Consider the following 9,347-nt stretch of genomic DNA (forward strand, 5'->3'; position numbering starts at 1 on the left):
AAGCCTGTTATCAGGGGGTCATGTTTGATGCGTTGTATAAGTGGTTCTAGACATAAGATGAAAAGTAGCGGGGACAACGGGCATCCTTGGCGTGTGCCGTTGCTTATGTGGAATGTGTTTGACAGGAAGCCGGAGTTGAAGATCTTGGCTGATGGCATTTGGTACAATGCCTTAATACCTCTCAGGGATTGGCTAGTGAAGCCCATTTTGGATAGGGTGGCCTCCATGTATAGCCAGTTCAGACGGTCGAACGCTTTTTCAGCATCAAGCGCCAGAACTGCTCCTGATTTCTTATATTTGTTAGCCCAGTTGATCATATTGATGAAGTGTCTAGTATTATCACCCGCTTGTCTACATGGGACAAATCCCGCTTGTTCGGCCGAGACTAGGTTGGGGAGGTTACGTTTCAATCTTGTTGCCCAAAGTTTCGCATACAGTTTAATGTCTGCGTTCAGTAAGGAGATAGGTCGAAGGTTTTCGCTTTGAGTGGGCGGCTTGCCTGGTTTGGGCAGGGTAACAATGTGTGCCTCCAGCATCTCCGCCGGGAGAGTGCCTGTTCGTTTAATGGTGTTGAATAGGTCTGTGAGGTGGGGTGTCAATGTCTGTGCTAATTTGTGGTAATAATAATTAGAGAGCCCGTCGGGGCCAGGTGCCTTATGTTTGGGCAGGGACTTAATAGTGTTGAGCACCTCTTCTTCCGTGAATGGTTCGTCCAATTGCCTACAGGCTATTGGGGAGAGTTGCGGTAGCGATGTTTTGTTTAGAAAGGCCTCTATGGTCTCAAGTGTGGGTTGGGGTGTCGATGGGTCTTTTTCCAAGTTGTAAAGCGTGTCATAGTAATGTGCCATTTCGTTTACGATATCTAAGGGGTTATATAATCTGCCTCTTGTGGGGGAGTCAATGTAAGGGATTTTGGTTTGTAGTTGTTTGTGTTTGAGTTTTCTGGCCAGTATTTTCCCTGCTTTGTTCCCTTGTGTGTAAAAGTTGAGTTTGAGAGACCTCATCCATCTTTCGGTGGATAAGAGGTCTAGTTCGTGTAGTTCCCTTTGTATTTCGGAGATTTGTTTTGTTATGGCTTTTGTTGGATTAGCTTTGTTTTTTGTCTCAAGGGGTGTCAGTTCTAGTCGCAGGAGGGCACGTTTGTCTTTAGTTATCTTTTTAAGTTTGGACCCTTCCCTTATGAGTACTCCTCGTAAAACTGCCTTGTGAGCAACCCAAATGGTTGGGGCTGGGATGTCATCTGATGAGTTGATATGGAAGTATTCCGTTGCTTCTTTGACTACTGTGTCAAGTATGTGTGGGTTATCTAGTAAGCTCTCGTTGAGTCTCCACTTTCCCCTACCTCTCGCCGAGTGTAAAGATCTAAAAGTGATTGACAGCGGGGCGTGGTCTGACCACGTCCTCAGTCCTATGTGTATGTCCTCTATATTATTTAGGGTCACCTTGTCTACCAGACAATAGTCTATCCTTGAGTACGTTTTGTGTACCTGTGAAAAGAACGTATAATCTCTTTTGGTAGGGTATATAGAGCGCCATGTGTCATAAAGCTCATTGTGGGAAATTGTTTTGCTTAAGTCATCGCTTATCGCTCTCGATTGAGCGGTGGGGTTTTTTTGGCCTTCTCGCTGTATATCAAGATCAGGGTTCAGGGTACAATTAAGGTCACCACATATTATCGTATGGCCTTGTTTGATTTTAGCGAGGTGCAGCAAAGACTTACGAATAAACTTATTCTGGGCTTCATTTGGGGCGTATAGTGTTGCTATAGTCATCATCATGCCATTTAGGTTACCCACCAGAACCAGCAGTCGCCCTTCTTTGTCAGTATACCTGTTTGTTTCTTGAAAGACCCAATCTTTATGGAAAAGAATAGCGACCCCTTTGGATTTGGTAGGTGAGAGCGCGTGGAACACCTGGGGGTAGTGAGGGGAGTGAATGCGTGGGGTTTTGCGGACACAGAGATGTGTCTCCTGGAGGCATATAACTGCCGCTTTAGATTTCTGCATTTCTTGCACCAGGAGGCGCCTCTTATGCGGGCTATTCAGGCCTTTGACATTTAGCGAATAGATTTTAAACGTAGGCAGCGTCATGATTGTGTGTGGGGATGCAGAGCTTTAGCGCCTGGGACCAGTAGGGCCTGGCGGCCAACCTGGGGGGTGTTGCGTGCGGTCAAGGGTAGGCAAACGCACAGACATTGCATATTTAGGCCAGTTACACACATTAAGAGTGGTGGAATACTGATACATTGCATAGCATCTAGGAACATTTTTATACATGTTAACAAATATCGTACAAACACATTTAAACCTTGGGATGGGGTGTAGGGGGGAGAACAAGGGGATACCTGTGGCCAGCACAGGGATGTAGATCGCCTCAGGTGAGAGTTTGGCATCTCTCGAGTGTGGGCGGTGGGGGGTGTGGACAGACGGCTCCACCGAAGCCGAGCCTATTAAAATTTTACCTTGAGGAGCCAGATGGAATGAGATAGGTACACACTAGAATATGGCGTTGGGGGCCCAAATCTAAAGCATACTAAAACATAACTGTCGGTAGCCCAATTTAGGCGATACATGTCCCAATGGTATCGGATCTGGGGTGTACACCATACCGGCTCCCCAAACATGTACCGACCACGCCTGTTAGGTAGGCTAAGGGTTTTACTTGTGGCGTTGAGAGACATTACTTCACTATGGGGATCCACCTCATGGGCCAGTTGGGAGGTCAACAATTATTACTGTGCGTGGTTTCCCATAGGCAAAAGTCACCCTGTTGGTTTATGTAAACCTTATGCTGGATTGCATTATTTTCGTTTACAGGGTGCTGGGTAGGCAAGTTGCTAAATTACTGTATTATAAACATAACTCAAAACAGCTACGGTCAGTTGCAATTAAAAACCGAACAATAAACAAAACCGTTATGTCAACTGATGTGGCTTAACCGGAAACCCTGAGTACATGCATATAAGTTATTTAGTAAATCAAAAGCGTATTGCAGATAGTGATACTTAAGTGAGTGGGCCGGCAAGGCCTAGGCCCTGGTTGGTTCTGCTTCAAAGTTCTTAAGGTGCTGCTGCTTTCGAAGTCGATCCCGCCATCATCCAGTCAGCTGTCAGCTTCCTTGGTTGCGTGTGCGTGGGAGAGTTGTGGCCCATGTTATGGTGTAGGCCCCAGTCTTTAAGTTTCGCCATTCCGGCCTCCGGGTCTAATACTACTTCAGTTTTGCCTTTGTGCCAAATTAGCAGTTTAGTAGGGTAACCCCATCTGTACGGGATCTGTCGATTGCGTAGGGTTTTCGTAATATTAATAAACTCACGTCGTCTTGCCATGGTAGCTGCTGAGAGATCGGCAAAAATGCTGAGTCCTTGGTACGGTTCAGGTAACGTTTCCAGTTTCCTCGTCGCAGACAAGACTGCTTCTTTTGAGCTGTAGTAGTGGAAGCGTGCTATAACATCTCTTGGCGTGTCTGCCGTTAGCCTGGCCGGTCTCGGCAACCTGTGCGCTCTGTCCAGCGTCCAGGCCTCAGCCCCGAGCTGTGGTACTATTGCTGAGCATAGGGTTTGTAGAAATTTTGGGAGGGCCTCATTCGGGATTGTGTCAGCTATGCCCCTGAAGCGTAGATTATTTCTACGGGCCCTGTCCTCCATATCGGCCATTTTAAGCTTTAGAGTTGCTTGATCTTCCTCCAAGCGGTGTATGTGGTCCACCAACTCGTTGTGGGCTGTGCACATATCATCCGTTTTGGTTTCCAGGCGGTCAGTGCGGTCTCCTAGCTCTTGAATATCATCGCGCAGTTCTTTGGTAATCTGCTTGAAATCGGTCCTAAGAGACTCTTTTAAGTCCTGCAGCATTAAACGAAGGCTGTGGTTAGTAACCAGGGAGTCCCCGTGGGGGGTCTGATCTGCATCTTCGATGGTTAGTGCAGCGGCATCTGCAAAATCAGAGGCTTCTGGAGTTCCGCCGTCGCCATCTTGTTTTTGCCGCGGGCGGTCTTTTTTGGCGTTCCGGACCGGGTCCGTCAATTTCAGCTGTCTGGATGGTGCCATGCTGTATTAGGATGTTGGGGCGACCGGATGGGTGAGTTTTGCGGTATGTCTGGCTCGTTTTAGACGGCTTTTAGGCTCGGTGGCTGCGGAGCTCCGTTACAGTGCGACTACTCCATGCGGTCGCAGGACACGCCCTCCTGCGTTTGAAGGCTTTTAAGGTCTTTGATCGAGACTTGGACTGGCAGTGTTTGGTATAGGTACAGGAATCTTGGTAATTAATTCATTTTTATGCAGGCCACTCTCCCCAACCATGAGATGGGGTGGGCTTCCCATGATTTAAGGTCTGCGACTGCTTTTTGCAGCAGGGGGGTGTAGTTGAGATGGTAGGTTTGGGTGACGTCTGCCGGAAGGTTGACGCCGAGGTAGTGTATGTGTGATAAGGTGAAGTGGAAGGGGTAGCTCGCCTTCAGGTGTGCCAACTCATTCGGTGGGATCTGAACCGGCAGTGCCTCCGTTTTATCTAGATTAAGGCGGTAGCCTGAAACTTTGGAGTATTCATCTAGGGCGTGGAGTAATGGAGGGAGAGAGTGTTGGATTGGTAAGGGTTAGGAGGAGGTCGTCGGCGTATCCCGCCACTTTGTATTCCTCCTCCCTAACTTGTATGCCTGTGATGGTGGAGTCAAGCCTTAGGGCTTGTAGGAGGGGTTCTAGCGAAAGGGCGAACAGTAGCGGGGAGAGGGGGCATCCCTGCCTGGTTCCGTTAAAAATGCGGAAGGAGGGGGGTTGTGTGTTGGGGAAGAGAAGGTTTGCTTCTGGTGCGGAGTACAATGTTTGTAGCGCGTTGAGGATTGTGTGAGGTACCTGAAATTTGCGGAGGGTAGCGAACAGAAAGGGCCATAGGAGTCGGTCAAAGGCCTTTTCGGCATCTAGAGAGAGAAAGAGAGCGGGGATGTGTCGGTGCTTTGCGGTCCAGAGGAGGTCGAAAGTCCGGCGCATGTTGTCGTAGGCTTGTCTGTGGGGTATGAAGCCGACCTGATCGGGGTGAATGAGTCTATGTACATATGGGTTTAGTCTGTCTGCGAGTATCTTCGTGAGGAGTTACGTCTTTGTTCAGTAAGGAGATTGGTCTGTAATGGCTTGGGTCCATGTGGGATTTGCCAGGTTTTCGGAAGTAGGCATATGTTCGCTCGGAGCATGTCTGGCGGTAGTGGGTTCCCCTGCATCACAGAGTTAAAGAGGGAGCATAGGTGTGGGAGAAGCGTGGCGGGGAAGGTTTTATAGTAAAGTCCCGAGAAGCCGTCGGGTCCGGGGCTTTTGTTAGGTTTTGTATTTTTGATGGCACTGGCCACTTCTTCTATGGTGATTGGTTCGTTTAGTGTAGCTATTGCTTCTGTTTTTAGGGCTGGTAATGGTATCTTTTGTAGGTAGGCATTTATGGATTCTAGCGCCACGTCCGGGTGATGTCTCGTAGTGGGGCTGTGGTCGTAAAGTGCTGTGAAATACGTTTGAAAGACCTCTCCTATTTTCGCTGGGAGAGAGTGGGTGGTTCCATCTGGAGCCTGTATTTTGTCTATTTTCTTTTGATCGGCCCTACGTTTAAGTTTTCGAGCTAGCAGAGTATCTGCCTTATTAGATTTTTCGTAGTGTGTTTGTTTTGACCATTGCAGTGCTTTGGCTGAATCTCTGGCCATGAAGTCTTTAATTTCAGTGCGGTAGTCTGTCAGTTTGGCGAGGATATCGGGGGTGGGAGTTTTTTTGTGTTGGGTTTCTAGGGTCCTAAGGGCTTCTAGGGAGTTTGCTAAATCCGCCAATTGGGTTTTCTTGTGCGCTGATGCAAGGCTTATTAGTTTTCCCCTGATGACCGCTTTGTGGGCCGCCCATAGTATTCCCGGGGAGGGTGTTGAGGGTGCGTTAATGGTGAAGTATTCTGACAGGTCCTTGTGTATGGTGTCTCTCAGGAGGGGGTTGTGCAGCAGGGTTGGATTAAGTCTCCATGTCCAGGGGCGTGCTACGTTTGGAAGTTTTAATGTTAGAGTAATTTCTGCGCGGTCCGACCAGAATATGTTGCCTATGGTGGCCGTGTGTACCGTGTGTAGGAGAGAGGGGGAGACCAAAAAGAGGTCTATGCGTGAATATGAGTTATGGGGATGTGAAAAAAAAGTGAAGTCGCGTGTGGTCGGGTTTAACGTTCGCCACACATCTACTAATTGTAGCCGGAGAGCGAATGATTGTAGCAATTTGTCTAGTTTGGTTGTGGGGGTTGCGTTTTGTCTACCTCGGCGTGTGCGGAGTCTGTCCGTTGCTGTTGACATAGTGGCATTGTAATCTCCCCCAACGATTTTATGGTATCCCGGGGTCAGGGTCAAGTGTGCCTGCAATGTTTCCCAGAACGAACTGTCCGGGGTGTTTGGAGCATATAGTGTTGTGAAGGCATATTTGTTTGGGCCTGCCTGGCCCGCTAGTGTCAGGAATCGACCCTGGGGGTCCTTTATAACTTGTTTTACGGTTAAAGGGCAGGTCTTGCGGAACAGAATGGCTACTCCATTCTGTTTGGTGGTGGGTGAGTTAGCAGAGTAGCAATCTCTATAGTACCGGCTAATGAGGGGGAAAGGTTTGGTCTGGGTGAAGTGTGTTTCTTGTAAAAGAATTATGTCCGCTCCTGTGCGGTTCGCCCATCTCATGAGCCGGTGTCTCTTAGCTGGGTTGTTAAGGCCTTTGCAATTTATCGAAATACAAGTGAGTTTGGTGGACATTGTGTCAGCTAAATCTCTCCGGGGGGGAGATGGTCAGGTTATTGTGGTGCGCCTGTGTGTGGGGTGGGGCGGTATGAGGGGAAGAGGGGTGGTTTGGAAGGGTAGAGGTGGTCGCGTGGAGGTTATGTAGTTAAGCCTAGATTCTCGGGTGTGGCGCCCCGGTAGGTTGGGGTGCCTAGACGGGGAGAGGTTGGGAAGGGTATGCCTGGTCTGATACCTAGGTTGCCAGGAGTATTTGGGGCGGAGATGGAGGGGGTTTGGTAATCCGTACCTGGTACGGGTCCTAACCGGTTCCCTCTATAGAACCGCGTGTGAAGCGGTGGGAGCCAAGGGGTGTGTCGTGAGTGGTGGTGGTAAGGAAGTGTCGAGAGAGATATCACTTCTCGTCTCCCGTCACTTCAGAGTGTTGTGGTGTTTTCCTTCCAGATTGTCCTCTCGTCAGGTCAGCCCTACTCATCGCAGGGGGGTCCAGTTGGGGTAGCTTTGTCAGGTAGCTCCCGTTGTTCTGTAAAAGTATCATTGTGAGAAGTTTCATTAATCGGTTCTAGTCTGTCAATGGTCGTCGTATTGCTTGTGGAGTTTGTCTAGGTGTCTCTGGTCTTGCCTGTGGGGGTGTAGTGGAGGACAGCGTCAGTCTGCTTTCGATGGTATGTGGTGTGAGTCGTGGGTCTGGCAGTTAGGTGAGCGTGGGTGTCAGGTGGTATGGTTCTCGTGTACCTGTCGTGCACAGACTCTATTTCGCATGTGCCTCAAGCTTGGGGTGGAGCCCCTTCCCATCCCTGGGGTTTTTCGGGGTGTGGTTCAGTGGTCCTTAGGAACTCTTTGTGGTGATGTTGTCTGGGGTTCCTAAGGTCTATCATAACCTGTGTCTGTGCTTGTTGTACGAGTTATTGGCGTGGTCCAGTCGGTAGTCGTCATACATTCTGTTAGCCACATCGGTGAACAACATTTACACATTTATATATTTTTATAGACATTACGTTGAAAGTAAATAGATCAGATCATGCCCGGGACCTCCCAGTCTATCCTCTGTTAACCGATGGGGTGCGTTTTGGTGACCTTGGTGGACCCACGCGGGTCTGGAAGTTAAACTGTATGCTTAGTAGTACTCTTGGATATTGGTGTAATCCCTTGATGCTAGGAAAAATAATTAAGCGGAAGGTGAAATTGATTACCCAGGGGATGTGCATGGGGGGGAGGCTACATGTTCTGGTTTCTGATTTACAGCGCTTGTGGTGTGCAGCTCGGGTAGAGCTGTAAGTTTGGCCCTGGGCTATAGGGGGTTAACGTTAGCGTCATTATCCCTGGAGGTGTGGGCCGATAATTAAGGTGTGCCGGCACGTTAGTGTGAGTCCCCTCTAATTGTGGCATTATATCCCCGTATACAGGTTGCATCTGTGCAAGTGTGTAGTCCCATCTACTATGTTTGACACTATTCCTCCCTAAATTGAACCCGGTGAGTTCGTTGGGCAGATCGTCAGTGATTCCCAGGTGGGGGAGATGGGAGGGGCATAAAGCCAGGCGTGCAAGGGGCTATGGCATGGGTGCATTTTGGCTATCGGTATTCTATCTAAGCTTTGGCTGTGCCACATGTGTCCTGCAGTATCGGCCCTAGGCCCCATTAAGAGCAATAAACTTTTGACAATACAATTTATATGAACAGAGTGAGAAAAGAAATACAACGTGGTGAATAGTAAGGTGTACATATAGAACCTGTCGTGGTGGCAAGCATGCTTGCCCACTTGGGGAACCCAGTATCAGTAGGTATAGTGTTCAATTTGTAACCGCTGGGATGGTTGTTTCTGTCTGCGGGGAAGGCCGCTTCTTGGTTAGGTTACTGGGTGGTTGTGCCATATTAAGGGTTTCTTTAGGTGCTATGTTGTTCCGGTCGGCTGTCCGTGTCCCGGCGGGGAGCTGGAGGCCCAGTGCTGTGGCAAAGTCCTCCATTTCTGCAGGGTGGTGTAGTACACGGTCTTGGTCTCCGATTCGAACCTGTAGCTTAAAGGGATGGCCCCATCGATACCTGATTCCCCTTTGGGTGAGAGCCATTGTTAGGGGCTTTAGGTCCCTCCTCTTTTTTAGGGTGGATGGCGCCAAGTCCTGGAAAAAGGCCAATGTATGGGCTCCATATTTTGGTGGTGAGGCCCTGGTGGTGGCCATGATTTTTTCCTTTGTGGCAAAGTGCAGCATACGGACTATGATGTCCCTGGGCGAGGCTGTGTTGAATGCCAGGGGCCGCAGTGCCCTGTGAGCCCGTTCGATCTCGCACTCCCGTTCTGTGGAGTTTGGGAGTATCGTGTGGAAGAGGTCGCGGAGTGTGGGCAAGATGGCGTCGGCTTCCACTGCTTCCGGCAGGCCCCGGATCCTGATGTTATTTCTGCGGGACCGGTTATTGAGATCTTCTAAGCTGTCTTCCAGAAATTGGATCTTGTCGCTCAGGTAGTATATATCTTGCCCATGTTGGGATGTGGTTGCTTGGAGATGCGTTATGTCCGTTTCTGCTTGCATGGTACGGGTGTTGAGGGCCTCCAAGTCTTCTTTGATGCCTGTGATGTGCCGCTCTAATTCCGCCGCGGTGTGGGCCTTAATGTCGGCCGTGGCCTCTTGGAGCA

This window comes from Pelobates fuscus, chromosome 3, assembly GCF_036172605.1.
Source record: "Pelobates fuscus isolate aPelFus1 chromosome 3, aPelFus1.pri, whole genome shotgun sequence".
NCBI lineage: Eukaryota > Metazoa > Chordata > Amphibia > Anura > Pelobatidae > Pelobates > Pelobates fuscus.